The sequence below is a fragment of the Pinus tabuliformis genome, chromosome J (genome assembly GCF_031772625.1).
Source record: "Pinus tabuliformis cultivar Carrire ecotype Pingquan chromosome J, CPIR1, whole genome shotgun sequence".
Taxonomy (NCBI): Eukaryota; Viridiplantae; Streptophyta; class Pinopsida; order Pinales; family Pinaceae; genus Pinus; species Pinus tabuliformis.
In genome coordinates this window covers 7,087,928-7,110,400 of record NC_142295.1, presented here as the reverse complement: position 1 = coordinate 7,110,400, position 22,473 = coordinate 7,087,928, and the positions used below count along the sequence as shown (strand labels likewise).

At 41.0% G+C, this 22,473-nt stretch overlaps 1 pseudogene across 1 annotated transcript in view; it reads right to left on the bottom strand.

Annotated features, from left to right (window-relative positions):
- The window catches only part of LOC149225156 (protein-tyrosine sulfotransferase-like), a 267,602-nt pseudogene that overhangs the window by 54,719 nt on the left and 190,410 nt on the right, over positions 1-22,473 (bottom strand). The window contains exons 6-9 of the transcript XR_016246941.1: positions 21,439-21,543; positions 21,201-21,322; positions 20,476-20,592; positions 20,151-20,270 (exon numbers count right to left, since the gene is read on the bottom strand). The product of XR_016246941.1 is annotated as a protein-tyrosine sulfotransferase-like (transcript). The remainder of the gene's footprint in view (positions 1-20,150; positions 20,271-20,475; positions 20,593-21,200; positions 21,323-21,438; positions 21,544-22,473) is intronic.

Sequence of the window (22,473 nt, the reverse complement as noted above, 5' to 3'; positions counted from 1 at the left end):
CTCTTCTTCCTTCGTTTATGAGGTTGCCTTCAACGATGTAGTATGAGGCCTTTGTAGGCCTAATTACTAGCCCAAACTATAAAGTATATACTACTACAACCTTGATGTTTATCTAGCCACAAACCTGTCCCTTCTCACTTCGCACGAGTGATTGTAGCTGCCCCTTATCTTCATTGCTTCTCCTTGTTTCCACGCTGCCCTAACAGACTTCTTATTTCGGCTTTCTTCCACCCTTACTCGGTTGTCCTTCTCCCTGCTTGTCACCTCCTTGATTGCGTATTTCAGAGCTTGATGTGTGTGTCCAAATGAGGAGTGGACAGCCTCTATTTATAGAGGTTTGTCCCTCCTCCTTTAAGCTGACTTGACAGTCTCTTAGGCCGACTTGCAGTTGCATTATATTTCAACATTTATTCATCGTTTTTGTTGCTTGTAGACTTCGTTGCTGCTAGGAGAGGATTTGACTTGCCTTGGAGGTATTCCCATGACCTTGTATGACATCATACATGATGTAACATGCCCTCAAAGGGTCTCATCATAATTACATTTTGACTTTGACTCCCTAGAAGCACTTCAAAATGTGCTTGACCTATTTTCAATGAGCAAGAAACTCATTGACAAATAATATCAAAATAAATTCTCTTTTCTTGAATAAGTACAAATATCAAAATTACATATATGAAGACCGAACCTAGTTACATCTTCTCCAACACTCCCTCTTAACAAGGGAGGTATTCATACAACATTAAAAGGTGTTTGGCAATTTTCAATCTTGAAGAATTCACATAATAGAAACCGGATTAGCAATCCATCTGTTATAACATCATATCCATCAGCATTGTCATAGTGCAAGGCCTTGCCTAGCAGCTCCATCTCTTCATGAGACCATGAGCCACAATACTGGCGAGACCAATGATTTATAGACACCTTCATCATTGTCTCTCAAGGTACATACCCACCCGGGTGTTCTTGAGTATGACCTTCTAGGACTATTCTTATCTTGGGTTCCCAACCCTCAAAGAATATCGGTCCTCTTGCCTACTCTTGTCTTGGATGCCCTACACATCCTCAAAGAGTATCGGATGCCAGATGATTACCTAATCCTCTCATTCTTTCTTCCCAAGTGAAGACAAGAATGTTGTGTCTATCTTGTGTCTACATTTCCACTCATGGCCTTCATCTAGACTTACGGTTCTTAGTCCTGCATGACCCATGACATGGAAAACACAATAGTCACTCCTTTGTAATCAGGCGTGATTCAAAACTCCCTCTTGATCAGGGACTTGTCAGAGCTCCCTCTTAACTGGGGATTCTTTCCTTCATCAGTAGCTTCTTGTTCGTGGGTCCTTCGGCTGCATGATCACCTTCCTTTCTTGATGTCATGAAGTCTTTGATCAAACTTCTTCTCGGTAGGTCACCATCCATCCATCACTTTCCTTCTTGGTTAGTCATGTCATTGCTTCGTGGAAAGTGACTATCAGGTTCTTCTAGTCATCTTGGCTACTCCTTTGTCATCTTGTCCATGCTTGGGAATGCTCTCCTCATGGATGCTCCATCATACTTGCTAGGTTATATGCTTTGACTTGGTAGCCCATCATGACTTCATCCTGATATTGCTTCAACATTGTTTTTCCTTTTGTTGGATGACCTCTTCATCACGACATCTTCATAGAGTAGAATCAGTTATCTGCACCTTTTATATCTCCAAGGTCTTCATAGGAGTCAAGGGCCCTTTCTTCCTTCATCAGAGTTATTATGCCTTCTTTTGAGAGATATCTTTCAAGGCATTTTGTCAGATAGTGATCCTCGGTGATCATGATGTTCTTTCACATGCTTGATCTCTTTCTTTATTTGCTTCTTCTCAGATAGATTGGTCAACCACCTAATGCTTCTTGTGGAAGCATTCCTTCATCCCTTGCTTTCTGGACTCGTCAGCATTTCTTCTTGCTTCTTAGTCAGCAATCGTATGCTCCTTATGTGAGCATGTTCTTTTGTTGACCTTCATTCCATCACGGTACATGCCTTCAAGCATGTTCTTGGTGAAAGAGATCCTTTCATGCTTGATCATGTTACAGAACTATACCCATGACTCAATAATATACAAATGATGACATGACTTAAACTTTGATGCATACATACCTCATCTTGATCCTCCTTGATCATTCTTTGGTGTAGCCCTTCCTGCTTCATCTTAGCCTGCTTGCATATCATCCCTTTTCTTGAATCCCATGAGTGGGATTCCCAATGAGACATCTGCCTTGGTTCACGAACCTTCTCTTGAAGATTCCATCATAGGATTTTAAAGATCCTCGCCTTGCAAATGTTTCCTACCTTTGATGATTTAGGTCTTCTAAGATTCTTGTCATGATCAAATTTTCTTCCATCACATATGAGGTCCTATTTTAGGTATGCTCTTTCTACATGAATATCTTTGAGCTATATTTGCCATGCTCCTATATTCTAGAAGATATTTCTACTTATGCATTTTTGTTCTTCTCATAAATCTACATGAGTGTTTGGAACTCCATGTACATCATGCTGCTACATTCTAGAGGTTAATTCTAGCCAGCAATTTAATTTATTCCTATATGCTCCTATTCTACTCAAAACTTTGAAAGAAGTCTAGAAGGAAAGAGGTTGACCTAGTCATAGCAGAGATCCGGAGGATCTTCCTTCTTTTGCTTCTTTCCTTCCTCTTCCACCTCTTGAGTTATATGAGCTTCCTCTTTCTTTCTCTTGTTTTTGTTGTCTTTCTTAAGCTTGGGACAATTCCTTTTGTAGTGTCCATATTCTTGGCATCCAAAACATTGGATCTTGGACATGTCTTTGTTGTTTGTTCTTCATGGACCAAACTTGCTAAATTTACCCTTTCTTTTGGCCATGGTAGCAAATGCTTGCTCCTTTGATCCCACATCTTCTTTTGCCTTAAGTCTAGTCTCCCTTATTCTGCATAGAGACCACATATCACTGAGAGTGGTTGCTTCCTTCTTGGCATAAATGCTTGATGTGAAGTTTCCCCACTCCTCAGGTAGAGCATTGAGTACAACAATTGTCATCTCTCTGCCAGACATGACTTCCTAAGCTCTTGAAGTTGATCTCTCATCTCAGATATTTTCATGAAGTAGGGTGCTATCCCTTCCTTTGTTATCTTCATCTTGTATAATTCATTCCTCAGAGATAATACTTCTCTGGTGGTGGATACCGCGAATAGCTCTACTAGCTTATCATAAATTTCTTTTGATGTCTCAAACTTGGAGACATAGGGAATGAGAGAGTCCTTGATTGATTCTCTCAAAATCCTTTGAGCTCTTGTCTCATCCTTATCGTACTTGGCTAAGGTTTGAGTCTGTTCCTTGGCAAGGGCAGAGATGTTCCCCTTGACATATTCTAGGAGCTCATTCTCCTTGAGAAGTAAATCAGTCCTCTTCTTCCATGCAAGAAAGTTATTGGTGCGTACCAATTTATTGCCTTCCTTGCAAAAAGACATTGATGTATATTCAGAAGGGGACATTTACTTACTTGATAGATTTTGTGATTTGATGTATTTGCTTCCTCCTTGAGAGCTTGATGGCTTGTCTTCCCTTTATCTTGATGTCCTTCAAGTTGTCTTCTCCAAGTGGATTTACTTGGTGATGGTGTGTGCTTGAGGTCTTGTAGCTTGATGTAGATCTGCTTCTTCTTTTATATAAGGTTCTCCTTCTAGCTTTGTAGCCCTCCTTGACTGATGGATTGTAGACCCTTCTTGTCCTTGAAGTGGTTGAGACTTCTAGGCTTGATGCTTCAACTTTGTAGATGCTTGAGTGTTCTTGAGTTGCCCTTTCCTTGATGTGTCACCTACCCTCTGATACCATGTTAGAGAATCTAGGGCAAAGTAGTGTTGTGGTGATTCTCTGAGACTTGATAACAATTTGTGAAGTCTTTTTACTTTTTCTTCTTTAGCTTATACTTCTTCTTGTTCTTATTAGTGCATATGTGTGCGCTTCATCAAACTGCTACCAAAACAAAATAACAAGAACACAAATTTGGCTCTCTACCAGGGACAAACCCTCTCCACTCTTGAGAGGGAAACCCTTTGTAAGTTGTCTCTTATTGAAGCTTCTTATTTGAACAACTGCCAAACCCTAGACCCTTGACTAGAATATCCTCCAAGCATGAGTCAAATCCTTCCTTTTTCTGCACTGTCACTTCTGGCACATCTTCCGGCACTTTGTCTTCTAGGATAGGAAACCCTAGAATATTAGGGCTCCTTTACTTCGCTATAGAGAGGACCTTCTTTGCTGACCTTGGGATACCTTGTATGCCTAACTGCGCATCTAAATTAGGCCTCTTATGTTGCTTCCCTAAATTGTTGTCAAGTCCTTCTTGCACCTCGCAGGTGTTACTGTTTCTAGCCCTAGAAATAGTCCTATTCTACCTTGTTTTTGTCTCTTCTTCCTTCGTTTATGAGGTTGCCTTCAACACTCTAGTATGAGGCCTTTGTAGGCCTAATTACTAGCCCAAACTATAAACTACTGCAACCTTGCTGCTGATCTGGCCGTAGACATGTCCCTTCTCTCTTCGCACGAGTGGATGTAATTGCCCCTTATCTTCGCTGCTTCTCCTTGTTTCTTTGCTGCCCTAACAGAGTTCTTATTTCGGCTTTCTTCCACCCTTACTCAGTTGTCCTTCTCCCTTCTTGTCACATCCTTGATTGCGGATTTCAGAGCTTCATGTGTGTGTCCAAATGACGAGTGCACAGCCTCTATTTATAGAGGTTTGTCCCTCCTCTTTTAAGCCGACTTGACAATCTCTTAGGCTGACTTGCAGTTGCATTATATTTCAACATTTATTCATCGTTTTTGTTGCAGATTTGACTTGCCTTGGAGGTATTCCCATGACCTTGTATGACATCATACATGATGTAACATGCCCTCAAAGGGTCTCATCATAATTACGTTTTGACTTTGACTCCCTAGAAGCACTTCAAAATGTGCTTGACCTATTTTCAATGAGCAAGAAACTCATTGACAAATAATATCAAAATAAATTCTCTTTTCTTGAATAAGTACAAATATCAAAATTACATATATGAAGAATGAACCTAATTACATCTTCTCCAACATTCCCACCCTGTGAACCCCCCCGCACCCTGTGACACCCCCAAACAAACGGAACTTCCAACCCCACTATGACTTCCCCACTACGCTTGGTGGAATGTATAATGCATGATAGTAGTCATGAAAAGAATATAACACATATCCAACAATCATGGGAACCATTTGTCATAAGAATATGTGCTTGTGAACACCTTCCAAGAAGAGACTTGGGAGGAGTCTAAGGTCAACAAGTAAGAAGATGAAGAGAAGAACCTAGCCTTGGCCTCTCCCAAGTCTGGCAATGGCAACTCCGTAGGACAATTGCATCTAGGAAGAGACTCAAGAGGAATCTAATGTCGAAAAGCAAGTAGATGAATAAGAGAACCTATCCTTGGCTAGGATGCCCAAGATTGGCAAAGGAAAGGGTTCCACAAGTAATAGTGAGGGGGCAACCTGTCAGTCAAGGAAGAAGAAGGATTGGAGTAAGATCAAATGTTTCAATTGCCACAAGAGTGGGCACTATGCATTACAACGTCTAGAGAGGATGAAGGGGAAGGGGAGGTTGCAACAAGAAACAACATCAACAGAGGTTCAACTTGATGAGTTTGAAGCAATGTTTAAGGACTTCTCATTTGTCTCTTGTCTATCTATGAGCACCAACATAAAATCAGGTAGAGTGATTTGTGCTCAAGAGGGAGAAAATGTAAAGCTCCTAGTTTAGAGGGAGCAAGTAGGCCAACAAGTTTGAAGGATGCCATAATGTGTGGAAATTGTGCCAAGACTTGAAGGGAAGTCGGTGGTGACTTCCAAGTTGATCAACAAGGTCGAGCATACAGTAGATGAAAGCATAGAGAAGTACAAAGTGAGACTCATCGCAAGAGGATTCTCTCAGAAAGAGGGAGAGGACCATGAAGTGAAATTTGCTCCAACTGCCAAGTACAAATCTATTAGAATTATTACTTCTATTACTTATGTTATGGGTTGGAGATTACATCAAATGGATGTAAAGACCGCTCTCTTCAATGGAGTAATTGAGGAAGAAATGTACATAGAGCTACCTTAGGGCTTTGAGGTACTTGAGAGGGAATCTCATGCTTGAAAACTAAAGAAAGCTTTGTATGAACCTCGGACATGGTATTCTCAGATTGATGGATATTTGTTGAATCTTGGTTGATCTTGTTATTATATGACTTGTTTCTAACGAAAGAAAAAGGACTCACGTGACAAAGGGAGCCATGGTATCATGAGGATCTGCTTTCGTGATAGAAGGAGCTGTCAAGCCTTGCTTCAGTGTCTAAGGGAGTTCACCTCTGAACTCAAGATGAAGAATCTTGATTAGATACATTACATTTTGGGACTAGAAGTATGGCAGAAACGGAGAGATATCTTCCTTGGTCAAAGGAAGTATATTATTACGATCCCTTCAGATGTTTGGGATGATGGACTATACATCCTTGAGCACTCACATGATAACCAATTTGATGAAGCTGAGTGGCAAAGGAAGCAGCCAAGATCACCAAGGTGACCAAAAAGAAATTGTGGTGATGGATCAAGTGAAGGAAGTTGGTCAGTTTATGGTTTAGTTGAGGCATGCGACACAACATGTGTTGAGGTACTAGAATGGTGTAATTGGATATGGATTGAGATATAATGTAGAAAATTCTAGAGTCCCTGCAGCCCCTCTAGTTTAGTTTTTTTTGCACATCATTGTTTAATGCCCACAACCCATTTCACTGTAGCTGATATATAAACATAAATATACATTCAAACTAAAAGAGGAAGGTCAAAGTTGCCAGTGAAAACCTCAACTGATAAAAAGTGACCCGCAAGAAAAAACAACTTTGTATACCAGTGATTTGTGGTTGAGAGGGAGGTTGTTTGTTCCTTTTCAGTGATTGAGAAGCAGTGTTGGTTGAAAGGGTCAGATGGCTACTGGTTTGAGGGTGGAGGATAGACTGAGTGGGGCTCAAAATTTTGGCCCATGGAAGAAGAGGATAGTCTTACTGCTTGAGGAAGTTGAGGTGTGGGATATTGTAGAGAGTGCAGTTCAGTTGGCAGACTTCAACAAGCGGAATGTGAAGGCTAAGAGGATCCTTCTAGATGCTATCAGAGACCACATTATACCTCATGTATCAGGGAAGAAATATGCCTATGAGATGTGGGATTCCCTGATAAAGCTTTACCACAGCAACAATGACAACAGGAAGATCGTGTTGCATGAGTAACTAAAGAACAACAAGATGACCAAGGCTAACATAATGACCTCATACCTCACCAAGATCACAGAGGTGAGAGATGAGTTGGCTGCAGTGGGAGAGATTATCCCTAAGGACGAGTTGGTCATGATGGCATTGGATGTTTTTCTCAAGCAGTAGGATCGATTCATAGATGGCATTGTTTCCAAAGAGCATTTTCCTGATTGGAGCAGGATATGAAATGAATTCATCCAGGAGGAGTACCAAGAGTAGTGGCCAACATGGTAGGGCAAATGAGGAGGAGAATGTTTCCCTCGCATCTAAGGGCAAGAAGATGACCAAGAAGGAATCTTCTAGTGGGGCAAAGCAGCAAAAGCGAGAACAAAAGTGAGATGCTTTGTGTGTAATAAGATGAGTCATTATGTCTTTCAGTGTCCCAACAAGAAGGAAAAGAAGAAGGGTGTGACAGGATCAACCAAGGTGGATGAGTTTTCCATCAAGTTTGATATAGAGTTTGCATTAGTGGTGAGTCTAGGCACTAGTGATATAGAGCAACAGGCTCCTGAGTAGGGGAGTGTTGATTTTTGGGTTAGCATTGGATGTGCTCTAGCTCCGAAATTTTGTGGAGGGGCTAGAACACATGAGATCTCAAAGACCCAGAAATCGTTTGGTGAAATTCCCGGATTGTATTTTATTAAAAAAATTAATATTTTTTATGGGGTTCCTAAGTCGAAACTTAGGAAAATAAAAATATTAATGGGTATTAATGAAAATATGAGTGAGAAGCTTCTAAGAGACAAGGATCAAGTCTAATTTAATCTTAGCCGTTGATTAGGGACTAAATCTCGACTGTTGATTCATCAACAAGAAAAGTATAAGAGGAGGCTTGAAGGTCAGTTAGAGATACACCGAGTGAGCATATTGATCAGTCAGTTAGATTTTCTGGGGCATGGTTTGCTGAGAGAATCGAACCAGTGATTTGTTGCAGTGAGAGGCGCAGAAGCAGAGATTTGGATCGGAGAGTAAGTTCTGAGCCAAAGAGTACATGGCAGAGAGGTAGCTTGAACAAGAAGACAGTGCAGAGGCCTACGCAACCCAGGAGGGGTTCACGCAGAGCCTACGCAGTCCAAGAGGGGCTCACGCAGTTGCAGTGCAGAGTGTCGTATATAGTCCGAGATTTTGCTGGAGAATCGAAGTTCTGAGCCAGGAGGTCTGAACGACAGTCTTCATCAGCAAATTGATTCAACAGTTGGGGTGATGCAGTTCTCCAAAGGCTAGACACAAGCCCATGCAGTGATTACGTAGGGCCTGCGCAGTATTTGTTGGGAGGGTGCTAGATCGGAGAGTAAGTTCTAAGCCAAAGAGTACGTGGCGGAGAGGCAGCTTGAAAAGGAAGACAGCGCAAAGGCCTATGCAACCCAAGAGGGGCTCACGCAGAGCCTACGCAGTCTAAGAGGGGCTCACGCAGTGGCAGTGCAGAGTGTCGTCTATAGTCCGAGATTTTGCTGGAGAAGTGAAGTTCTGAGCCAAGAAGGCTGAACGACAGTCTTCATCTAACAGATCGATCCAACAGTTGGGGTGACGCAGTTCTCTAGAGGCAGGACACAGGCCCACGCAGTGATTGCGTAGGGACTACGCAGTATTTGTTGGGAGGGTGCTAGATCGCTCATCGGATCAGTCGGGGCTTGGGGACGAGGTAAACCCTCGTATGTATTTCTTGTTGTCGTGATTTCTCTGTAAGGTTTGTTGATGTGAGACATAACCTGTTGTACTCAGATTCTGCTTGCTTAATAATACAAAACCCTCTATCTGTTGCACCAGTTTTCCTATGCTGGGTTTTTCCGAAGACGTGTTGTCCAAAAATAACGGTGTCCCTTGTGTGTGTGTCTCAATTATTGCTTCAGTTTATGATTTGTATATCAATGTAGATTGCAGTAGTGTTTACATCAATGTTTATGTAATTAAATAACTTGTTGAATTAAATAACAAGTAGGAGATGTTAAACCAGTGACTGCAATAGGATTTATGTTTCTAGATTTAGAAATTTTCACATGGTATCAGAGCAATTGCAGATCATAGGAAACTGAAGCCATCAGCCGAGAACATCCAGCAGATCTGTTGCAGAGAGGCAATTGTCCCGAGTGACAGTGTTGTTCCAAGGCCTGAAACGAATAGGAAGGGTGACACGGTGCAGAATAGGTGACGCAGAGGCTCACGTAGTGCCTGCGTTAGCATTCTGAGCCAGGAGAGGGTGACATAGTAGCCAGGAAGAGCCCACGCAGCGACTGCGTCAGCTCTCTGGGCCAATGCAGAAAACAGAGAGGGGCAGATCAGGGTCACACAGAGCCACGTCATCTTTCTAGACTGGGAAGGAGTGACGCAGTGACCAGAAGGCGCTGATTTAGCTCACGCAGTGACAGCCCGAAGCCTAAGGAGCTCAGATTCTTCAATTGTTGAGGCAGAGGGAGCAATACAAATCAGATCTGAGGCACTGGTGGGACGTTGTTACTGTTGGTGTAGAACAGTGTCTAAGGAGATTGAACCAAGGTAGAGGGAGTCACTGCCTTAACAAATTTCTTGCCAAAGAAATCTAGATCCAGGTTGCTGAGCAACAGCAAAGGAGGATCGGAGAGAGATGATTCGGCTGTATTTGGCAGAAAGATTTCCGTGAAGGAAATCGAATTTCAATCCTTAGAGGATTTCTAGCGCCAAAGAAATCTAGATCCAAGTTTTGTTAGGGCGGCAGCAAAAGAGGTTGAAGAGAACCTGTTCAACACTCATTTGAGCAGAGATGGCAGTTAATGGACAAAGGGATCAGGACAGGTTGGATGGAGCATCCAACTTTATCATCTGGAAGGCCAAGATCCTGGCAGTTTTGGACAAAAATCGCATCAAGGATTATGCCTTGAAGACAGTTGTTGTTCCAGTTGATGTTGATCCTCTCAAGAAGTACGAGGAGGCTCAGGCTAAAGCAAAGTGCATGATCTTGGACGGGGTCAAGGATCATGTGATCCCACATATTGCTGAGAAGGACACAGCAAAGGAAATGTGGGAGGCCTTGACCACTTTGTACGAGGGAACTTTCGTTCAACGGAAGATGTTGCTTGAGAGTCAGCTAAGACAGTATCAGATGCAGAAGGGAGAAGAAATTGATCCCTTCCTTCTTAGGTTGAAAGGGATCAGACTCAAGAAGGAGGAAGAGGAGGATGCAACTCTCGCATCAACAGGACAACAAGTGCAGCAGAAGAGGAAAAAGAAAGATATATCCAAAGTCAGATGCTTCAAATGTGCAGAACTGGGTCATTTCGCCACTCAGTGCCCTCGAAAGAAGGCAAGGAAGAGAAGTCTAACTCAAAGGTTGCTCCAGCAAAAGCTGACAAGGAGGACGATGATGAGGATTGAGCCATGAGTGCTCATGCACCTCTAGAGAAGAGATGGGGAGATATTGAGTTGTATTCGGGAGGACTACACAAGGGCAGGATCCTCGAGGTTCCCAAGCTCTTGGATCACATACGGCTACGAGAGCCCTTAATGACAGTAGCAGAATGACGGGAGTCAATTTGTGCGAGGGATGATGGAGAAACAGTGGCAGAGTTAGAATGCCAGAGTCTGAAGCAGCGCAATGGAGTGTTGTAGTAGTGCAAGACGCACAAAGAAGATACAACAACAGCGCAGTAGCATCAGAGGGTCAACATAAATTAGCAGCAGAGGTAGCTTCAGCATCACAGGGTATCCAGACTGACCAACATGTCAGCTTTTGGGTGACTTTTCAGTTGCTTACTTCTCAGCAACTGAGTTGCAGTGCAGCAGTTAGCAGTGGCAATGTTATGGGCAGCATGATGCAGCATATTGAGAGGGAGTTGCAGTACAGATGTAGCAGTGACAGTGGCAGTGTCATGGGCAACAGTACAGATTGCAGTAGCGCAATGGATGAAGGGCAGCAGGTTGAGCATCAGCAGCACAGAGGACCGATGTCGTGGATCAGTGTGATACTTTTGTTGGGAAGTATTGCTAGAGCACATTCCTCGCTAAGAGGGAGTGTTGATTTTTGGGTAGCATCGGATGTGCTCTAGCTCCAAAATTTTGTGGAGGGGCTAGAACCATGAAACCTCCCAGACCCAGAAATCTTTTGGTGAAATTCTACATGGATTGTATTTTATTAAAATAATTAATATTTTTAATGGGGTTCCTAAGTCTAAACTTAGGAAAATAAAAATATTAATGGGTATTAATGAAAATATGGGTGAGAAGCTTCTAAGAGACGAGGATCAAGTCTAATTTAATCTTAGCCGTTGATTAGAGACTTAATCTCGTTGTTGATTCATCAACAGGAAAAGTATAAGAGGAGGCTTGAGGGTCAGTTGGAGATACACCGAGTGAGCATATTGATTAGTCAGTTCGATTTTTTGGGGCGTGGTTTGCTGAGAGAATCGAACCAGTGATCTGTTGCAGTGAGAGGGGCAGAAGCAGAGATTTGGATCAGAGAGTAAGTTTCGAGCCAAAGAGTACGTGGCAGAGAGGCAGCTTGAGTAGGAAGATAGCACAAAGCCTACGCAACACAGGGGGGCTCACGCAGAGCCTACGCAGTCCAAGAGGGGCTCACGTAGTGGCAGTGCAGAGTGTCGTCTATAGTCCAAGATTTTGCTGGAGAAGCGAAGTTCTGAGCCAAGAGGGCTGAACGACAGTCTTTGTCCAGTAGATCGATCTAGCAGTTGGGCTGACGCAGTTCTCCAAAGGTAGGACATAGGCCCACGCAGTGATTGCGTAGAGACTGCGCAGTATTTGTTGGGAAGGTGCACAATTGCTCATTGGATCAGCCGAGGCCCGGGGACGACGTAAACCCTCGTATGTATTTCTTACTGCCATGATTTCTCTGTAAGGTTTGTCCGTGTGAGAGACAATCTGCTGTACATAGATTCTGCTTGCTTAATAATAAAAAACCTTCTATCTGTTGCATCGGTTTTCCCAAGTTGGGTTTTTCCGGGGACGTGTTGTCCAAAAATAACGATGTCCCTTGTGTATGTGTCTCAATTATTGCTTCAGTTTATGATTTGTATATCAGTGTAGATTGCAGTAGTGTTTACATCAATGTTTATGTAATTAAATAACATTTTCAATGAAATAACAAGTAGGAGATGTTAAACCAGTCACTGCAATAGGATTTATGTTTCTAGATTCAGAAATTTTCACAGCACACCACAGAGTTCCAGATCCTAAGGAGATGCATAGGAATCAGGAGAATCACGGACTTCTAGAGTGGTGAGAAACAGCGTCCTCAGTAAGAGAGAGTGTTGAGAAAAAGGGTACCAAGGAAGTGTTTCCTAGTGTCTTTTTTCCCTTGGCCTAGGAAAACACATAAAACACCTTTTTAGTAAGTAACTTTATGAGTTATTAAAGTCATGTGACTTTTAGTCACTTTATGAGGTTCAAAAGTACAAAGTAATTTATTATATTAAAGTCACTTTATGTTTTTAAAGTGACTTTATGAGAAAAAGTACATGGTACTTTATATTATTAAAGTTACTTTATGTTTATAAAGTGACTTTATGTGGAAAAAGATACAAGGTACAAAAACAACATTAAAGTGACTAGGGAGGCTCTTAATGAAGGGGGTCAATGGGAGATTAGATCTCCACCCTTGATCAAGGAGAGCTGAGATCTAATCTCAACCCTTGATCATAGGGTTAGGGCTTCACTTCATTATGAGAGACTAAAAAGGGAAAAAGGCAAGGAGAACTCATTCATTCTTCAAGTGTAGAGTTGGAGAAGGAGAAGAAGAGAAGAGGAGGCTGAGAGAGCTTCAAGAGGACGCTAAGAAAGTTTTGTTACCACTCAAACCAGGAGGGGACCTAAAGGGGTTCCTAAAAGGCCAATAGCTAGGTTAAGGGCAACTGTGGAGGCTTAGCCCACTGTCACCACAGCTAAGTCTCACTGCTCTTTACGGACTTTCAACAATGGGAAGAGTCTCGGTAGTGTAGGGATTCACTTGTAAAGTATATTTCAATGGATAGGTGAGAAGTGACCCTCAAAACCCTTTCCCAAGGATGAAGAATAAAGCTTGCTTGCTCTTTAAACAAGGGAGTTGGTCCACCAGGGATAAGGGGTGATGATTGGAGGGTTGAGGGAGAAAGGATAGGCTTATGAACAAGTTTCTAAATCCATATAATCCTTGGGAAACTTGTATTTCCAAATTGTCCTTGACAAATAGTCTTTATTGAGAAGGGGGACCACAAGGGGTCAAGTGGACCCAGCCCAGGTTTGGGGATGGAATGTAGCAACCAATGATGTTCCAATCCTGGACAAGGTGAGGGGAACGGACCAAACAATAATACTTTCTTCAAAAGGTTGAATTGATCCTATTGAGGTCTAGCCTTGGGGATGCCTAGGCACAATTCAATCCTAGATTTAGGGCTTGAGATCCCCATAAATTCCACCATTAGAATTGCCTCAAATTTGGAGGAGAGGGAGGGGACTCACTAGTGCAGTAGCCTATACGAGATCAAATTTTTTCCTTGGGTCAATTCCCAGGAAATTGATGCGCTAGGTGACCTAAAGGGGCTAGATTTTGGGAAAAAGGGGAAAATGGTTGAAAGAGGGTTGAAAAGATCACCCTTTTTGAGGGATCGGTGCCTAGTTCACTTGGGGATATGGAGTCAAGGATAATGATGAGTAAGAACTTGGTTTCTTGATCAAGGAGGCCCAAAAAGTCAACTTCGTCCAAGCTTGAGAGAAAGAAAAGAAAAGTGACCTTCAAGCATTTACACTTCAAGCTTCTCGAGATAAATAAATCTCTAGGACATTTCATTCATATAACGCTCATACATTAAATTAGCTCAAACATGCTCAATTCCACATTTCGATAATGCAGCAACTAGCCTTAATTTTAGCAGTATGCAGCAACAAGAATAATACTATCAAAATTTACTTACAACGTTATAGAGCATATCCAACCACAATTTCGTTCACTCAATAAAGCTCCAAGACAAGAGAAATAGCCCAAATCAAAATTCATCCATCTCCAAAAATATCCACCAAGGAAAAAGTGCGAAAATTCACTATGATTAGAGAGATACCAAGTCAAGTGATGATACAAATGAATGTATCTAGCATCAATATATATCCTCCTAAGGAGTTCAAATTAGCCTATGGGTCCCTGAAGATAAAATAATGTGCAAATAATAACTCCTAATGGTGACAAGCCCACCATACTAACTCATAATGTAAAAACAAGCCACACAAGGGACCAAATAATGATGTATGCATGTCATAGGGCCCTCCAAAGGCTCAATAACATCCTAAAGTGCCATATTGAGGAATAAATTCCTCAGAATATGATGCACAAAGGGGTGGCCCCTTGTTCTCCAAATAGTAGACCTATGGTCCTCTCAATGGGTCTGAGGGCACATCAATGACCCCATGAGTCTCCATATGAATTAGAGATGTCTGTATATCCTTTGCAAATGTCCAGGTGGTGGAATTTGTTAGCACTTAGTAATTTTCTGAGGTTGCAGAAGAAAATCACCAAGGTAACCACAAACCAACTTTGGAAGCTGGGATCTAGCCCTACTAGCTTCAGAGAGGGCTCTCTCTGTAAGATTTAACTTTGTTTGATTGAATATTAGGCTAGTTATGAAGTTTGGGGTTTGATTTGTATTTGAATGGTTGGTTGATAACTAGATTACCATTGGGCTATGGAGTTTGTTACATAAAATACAATTGACAGCAGTGTTTACAGATAGATCTCACAAGGCAGGGTAGCCAAACTGAATGGATTCTTTAAGGTCTGTGAAATGGAGAAGAAGAACAGATTTAAGGTTCACTTCAAATATAGAGCATTATTACCTGAATTCTATATTTAAAGATCAGAAGAAAACATAGAAATTATTCGTAGTCGGGTGCAGAGTGTAGATTTAAACAAATTCTTCCCTTTATTTATCTATTGAATAATTCAGATCTGGAAAACAAATATGTGCTATAAACAAAGAAATATAAACACATAAGACAAATAGATGCACTTCACCAACAACTTGACACAAGAATCCTGTGAAAGAGCTTTTGTATTACTGGTAATTTGTTGATGCTTCAGAAAAAATATACAATAGTGTTCTTCGTACAAAAACCAACATCTCTTACTTCAAATGATGAAGTATTTATAAAAATTCTAAACTAAAATATCTTGAAAAAATATCAAGATTTGTTACAAATATCTCAAATTGTATTACACAAATAGAACTGAAATATAGGACATTCAAAACTAATGAATCTACTTGGCACTATCTTTGTGGATTGTTGGTGACAAAGAAGAGCAATTAGAATTTGATAGAAACTCTTATTTGATGAGGTGGCATCCAAGTCACTAACTGTCTTTGAGATTTTTCCTCCCGAAATTCTGAAAAATAGGGTCCTGTAATCCCTTTGTATATCCCAAACCATAATAGTTGTTAGAAAATTGAGAGAGGTTTTTGTAAATGATGATGTTGGCAACAAAAACCTCTTTCAGTTTTTGAAAATTCATTTCCACCTGCTCGGAAACTGCATTTGAAAACACTGACTAAAAACAGGAAAATTCAGGAAAAAAATTGCAAAGATTCATCTGAATCTCCCAAACCATAACAACTATTAGAAAACTAAGAGAGGTTTTTGTACATGAGGATGTTATAAACAAAAACCTCTTTCCGTTTTTGAAAATTCGTTCTCAGTTGTTTGTAAACCATGTTTTAAATTACTGTGTTGTATAGGAAAAAACATAATTTTAACTGACCATGAAACAGACATATGACGTGGAGGCGGGAGGTGACATGGAGGTGGGGGATGATGTGGAGGCACATGGTTGGTGGAAAGGAAGTGGGGTTCGCAAGGGTGATGTGGAGAAATGACGTGGAGGTGAGTGGGGAAAATAGTCCAAGTGGCAGGCAGTGAGTGGTGCGGGAGTGTTAGTGGGAATGGAACGGTAAGCGGGAGCGGGATCAGGGAGGAGGACACGTGGCAGAATAGCAGTGGAGGAGGAGCAGGGACATGGCGGGTGAATGTTGGCACAGGAGTAGGGACAAGTGGGATGGCGAAACAGCTTTCAGAGGGGGGGACGCAGGCAGTATCCGGTAAGTCGAGGGGGGTGTCCAAAATCACATGGCACTGACACGTAGGGGGGCGATAAACCGCTTTTCGGACCCCCCCCCCCCCCCGGTGGTCGTTAAATGCTATTGCTTCGGGGGGGTCCAAAACCTATCATGGGTTGTTGGATCGAGGTGGTGAATGATCGGGGATGGCGAAATAAGATGAGGTTTAACACCGGACGGCCCCATAATGTGTTTCGGGCACATGAAATATAACCCAATGTCCAAACTTAAGACAACAAACCAATTCAGACTTATTACATCAAAAAGTTTTATTTTCCTATCTAAATGTTATTCTAAAGCAATGAGGGTGCATTTGAGCATGCAAACCCTATCAAATTTTCCTTTAAAAGAGACAAAGAATGTTCATTTCAACACTAAACTACTCTAATCAGCGAAATTAATCCAGATTAAACAGTTGTATTAACTTTATTCACCTATTCTGCCTATCTATTCTTAACCAAGATTAAACAATTTGGCTAAGTTATTCACCCTACTCTAATTAACATAAATTGAAATCAACTTGAACATGATTAAACTGTATGTTTCAAGCAGAAAGGGATTGTGGCATTTTAAACAAGCTGCACACAATTTCATAAATTTATTATTTACAAAGCCAAAAGGCTAGTAGTGGCACTTAAGCTAGCATCACTTTCATATTTATTCATTTTTTGTGGGGTTCATTTAACATTTCTTCTATTTTTCTATTTTTGTATTTATACCCTCTTCTCATTTTTCAATTTTCATTTTTCTATCTTTTTGGAAATCATTTGCAGAAAGCTATATTATTTACAATCTGAAATATTCAAAGCAACTATTCAATGATCAATTGATCCTGTAAATTACAGGACCCTAAGAGAATGAATGCTACCATAACATCGTACAAGTGTTGGGACACCTGCCAAGAGTGTGGGGCTCTTGTGGGGGCCTGCTGGGCATAGTGTACCAATCATGTCACCATCATCCCAAAAGTGGATCGCTAGTAGTCTCTGAACATCCATGAAGATATAAGGAGTGTTGTTTGCTACTGTGGAGACCCATGGCTCTCTATGCACACCCTACATGTGCCAATGTGGACCTCTGGGGGTCAGGATCCCATATAGAGAAGCCAAACCCAAATGGAAACCACCTGCAATCCTGCATAAGATCCAATGCATCCCCTAGGCTTCCAGTACAATCAGTCATTAGAATAATCGGGTAAAGGAGCTTACAAACCATGGATAACAAAGTGGGCACTTCATAATGGCATGCCCTTCTGTCGTGGGCTTTGGCATGTGTTAGTGTCTCCAAACTCCAAAGGGGGTTAGCCAAGTACCTTATTAGGTGGGTTCAGCCCTTAGAGGAGATAGTCTGTCCAAGGTACACCCTTCTAATGGGGGTGGCAAGTGACAAATAGGTGAGATGGTATAGGGAATAAGGGGGGCAACCCCGGGCCACATAATGGGGCATAGGGGTAGCTAGATAAGGGGAAGGCCACACCTGGGTATATAATGTATAGGAGGGAGCAGTCGTGGTACATGAGGTGCCCCAGCCTTGATTTTTCCACCCTTCTTTATATGTCTTTTTCCTTTTATGAATTTTCTTTAATTAACTGCTCGGGGCTCAAAGGACAAGGACAAGAACATGATGTGTATAATATAGCAATGATTACCCCTTTTGAGGTAGGGCGGTTCATTGCCCTCTAGGGGTTGGGACAATCATGGGTTCCTGAATGATAGAGGAGGCTCATCTAGGGCCTATGGAACCAAGGTGATGGCCATGGCTGGGGTAGAGCTCATGTGTCGGCTTTTGCCACATGCTAATTATTTTTGTCCCAACCATCTTTTGCATTTTGTGGTACAATTTCCTGTTAAATGTGGCCAATTATGCTTTTTCTTATTTTTTTAGTTGCTTCAACCTTTGGGGCATCATTCTAGCCCTGACCCAAGGTGGGGGCAAAGGGGATAGGGAGGCTAGCCCTATGTGGACCCAGTTGGGAGAAATGATGATGAATGGGGGTATATTGAGTGGAAAAGGAGTAGTATGTGCGGGTAAAGGAGCGGGACCACGCACCCAAAATCGTGTTTTCCCAAGTAGTACCACCCTAGAACCAAATGGTCAATAAAGGAGATCCCCGGGACTAAGATCCAAGGGTAGCAACCAAAAGAAATCAAGAGGACAGGAGCACAAACTAAGCCCACTCTTTCCGCCAAATCCCCCCATCGATCCATACCCAAAAGTATCCATGATAACTAAACCCAATACTCAATTACCAAATGACAAGACATACCTTTAGATTCGGGAGGCCCACCTTCAAACATACGATCAATACAGGTGGGTGAAGGACCACATGGCTAGCTTAGGTGGTAGAGAAATGGCACAATGATCTAGTAGGAGGCATCAAGGGGCTGCTGGCTGCCGGCTGAGGCTCGTCATGGAGAAAAAATTCTCCTGGGGATATCACCCACAAGGTGGTGGGCAACAAGTTTCAAGAGAAGGCTGAGAGAGCTTCTAAAGGAAGCTGAGATAGCTTCTAGAGAAAGAGGCTGTGAGAGACTGCTAGTGGAGAGATTCTACAGCAAAAAGAAGGAAGGAGACTGAGATAGCCTCTACTCGAAGAGAGAAAGCAAGGGGAGAAGGAGTTAGAGGCTGAGATAGCGATTGCAAAAGGAGAGAACAACTACAACAGTGTGCAGAATACCAACAGGCCGAGTTCCTAGTCTGATAAAGTAGCACGCAGCCCAGGAGACTGGCAGAAGTTCCAATGTGAATTCCTGAGCAGAACAGCAGCATGCAAACTAAGGCAAAGAGGGCAGTCTGACAGGGCCAAAAATCTAGGCAGGAGAGCAGACTTCCATTGCTGAATTCAAAGCGCTTTTCAGCATATTTTTCCAGGCTAGAACAGGCCTGATTTTTAGGAGATCAGACCTATAATTTTAGGTCTCTGCACAGATTTCAAGGCTGAAATAGTCAGCCTGTCAGTGCAGATTTCGAGTAGGAAATTTGCAGATCTGTGGCACATATTTTGAGGATATTAATTGTTGTTCAGTGGCCCAAATTTTGTGGAGCAAATTATGGGCAGACAACATGAAATTAATGCTGGAAAGCTCACTCAGTGGCAGGCAATTCAAGGAGCAGTGGTTGCTGGACTATGACTGAGTTTTCAAGGGAGAGATATAAGTACCCTTGAAATGTTTTAAATGTTGTAAATAATTTCTCTGAGATAAGCAATAAAAACTCCTTATAACTGGTTTTCCGCTTGTGGTTTCTTTCCAGGGTCTGAGATTAACTGAAAATAATTGTGTACAAATTTATGTGTGTGCTTGCTTGTGTTTTTTAACAACTGAAAGTGTGAAAGGCAAAAGTAGTGGTAGCCTAGTAGAATTTTTATCTGAATGTATTTCATGTTTATATATCAGCCATGTGAAATGGGTTGTGGGCATTAAACAATGATGTGCAAAACAAGCTAAAACCGGAGGGGGGGCTACAAGGACCTTAAAAAAAATTCTACATATAATACAACTACAAGGAAAAATTTTGAAAATTAGCAGTTTGTCAGTTTCCTGATTAATTTGCCTCAAATTTCCTAACAGTTACCATCGTCTTACAAAAAGAAAGGTGTTTCCCATATATAAACTACAAATTTGTTTGAAACTCCAAATTGTCTTCATCAGTGTCACCATACATATAGAAAAAGCATGAGAAAAGTGAGGTGAAGACTTATATAATGGTAATGACCACATCCTAACCTGCTTGTGTGCATTAGTAAGAATACTAATTATTAAGAATACCTCTGTTGAAAAATTAGCTGGTGCAACACCCTTCAATGAAGAAATGCGTCGCCGTGTGTGAGATAACCTTGAAGTAGAAACACAACCTTCATAATTTCCCATCAGTTTAGCAACCGTAAACTGCAAAATAGAAAAGAAAAGAAATTAGGGATGTCCTGATTGCTAAAATAAATAGAAACATGCTAAGAAGGTTTTTATTCAAATTTCACACTTTCTTCTTAAGAAATAAGCTATTGAGTCAGAAATCCAGACTTCTCGTTTATAGATATTTTATGTTAAGATAGGGGTGAAGAGGAAGTGCATCTGAATCAAGTAAAACACATACATTTTCCTTTTCTTCTTTGGCATTTTCATTAAAAGGATGTATGTTCGACTTCTGGTCCTCAATACTGCTCTGTAGTGAGGAGACACACGAATATTTCTCAGTCAATCAGAATTTTCCCTCCAAAATCAGTGGAGAATTATACACATGATCTTCTCCTTGGTGAACAGTTGGCGTTTGCATCTAAAGTACAAACGTAAAATCCAGAAAATGTAAGGTCCAAATGTACCTGTGGTTGCATTAGTTCTTCTGAGTTGCTACCAATTGACGTGAGTTTAGAACCTGCAAGTAAGAATTAATAAGAGGTATGCAGAACACGATAAAGTAACAACTTCCATCTTTCATCTCAGTTTAAGTTAACTGTTGGGAAGTGGTCCAATGAAACGAGTTTTAATGTTTCAAAATTCTAACCATGTGTAATTTTCAAAGTTTGTCAGTAAGTTGATCAAATAGGAAGTTAAATTACATGAATTGTATCCCCCATTCTAACCTTGCCAATCCTACCAAGCTTCGTAATCTTCTCACCCACCATGACATCTAGGATGATAACATTTTCTTACCAGTTTCACATGTAACAATTTGTTTCTGTTATAACTGAGTTGTATATTAAGTATATATACCCGTTTTCTGTAATAATAGATGCTTCCACACATCCCTAAAATATGTAAAGCAAGAATTCCTTCAAGTCTACTGACCTGTTCTGTTATTGGTAACAAGCGAACTCAAACTAAAGAATTATTTGACTTTTGTAACTGAGAGATAACTTGTGCTCCAACTATATTTGCAAACATGTAGCAGACTCCTTATGGTTCTCCGTAAGGCCCACATATAGCATTTTATCCAGTCTCCTCTGCATGTAAGTGCACTTATTTATCTTTGACCTCCAATGAAAGTGTCCCAAAAGCATAAATTTCAACAAAATGTCAAACAACGTGCTGAGATGCCTATCATGTTTTTGGGAGTTACCTTTGCCACTTGCAATACATACTTCCCAAGAGACGAGTACTTCACCACACACTGGCGGATTTCTTGAGCTCCTTCTATATAGGAGTTATTAGTCAATCCCGCTACCTGTCAAAATATCTGATCATAAGTGTTTTAACAATAAACCACGGACTTGGAAAAGAAAAGACACACAGCAAATGTGCCTATAGCAATGTTTTCAATTGCAAATAATTTTAGCCAAGCCATAAATAAAGCTAAGATCCTGGAAAATAAAACTTATAGAAGCTGTAATGAAAGGCATCAAAAGTTGGAACTTAAAGAAAATAAATTTTTGAGAATAAAGAAATTTACAAAAGAAAAAATGCAGCCGCTAAAATCTTCCATTTATTCCTCTACTAAGACCATGAAATTTGGGCATTTCCAATCCATCAATTGAGACTGAAGTATTTAAAAGAAAAGAATACTCACTAACATAAACACTTCAAAGATAGGAAAGAAGACTTCAAGATAGGAAAGAAGACTCCCGGAAGTTCAAATATAGTTTGGTATGTATAGAGTCTAGACGCCATATGCACTTTAACAATCTGGATCTGTACATGAGAGGCTAGAAAAACATAAAATCTCAGAATGTACTATCTGCATTTGTCAAACCTAAAAAGGACTTCAAGTTCCATAATAATACTGATTAGGTTGTAGACCCCAGTTATCATGTATCAAAAGTTGGTTCATCCACCAGCATCTAATATTGTAGCTATAGGAGTTAATAGAACAGAATATCTTTATTTACATCCTCCAGAGACCCTCTACGATCTACAGGATGGAGTAAAATAGTGACAATAAAATTTAAACAAAATAATATTACCCTATATATATATATATGACAGTATAACCTTCCCCATGGTTGTAACATATATATTTAATAAATATTTATGACTCCTAAACTATATGGCATCATTCTATACATATGATTCATGAAAGCTTAAGACACATAATCACAGGACTCGGTAAGGTCAAACCATACTCCGCAATTTGACCCAGCCTGGCCTCACAACTAGG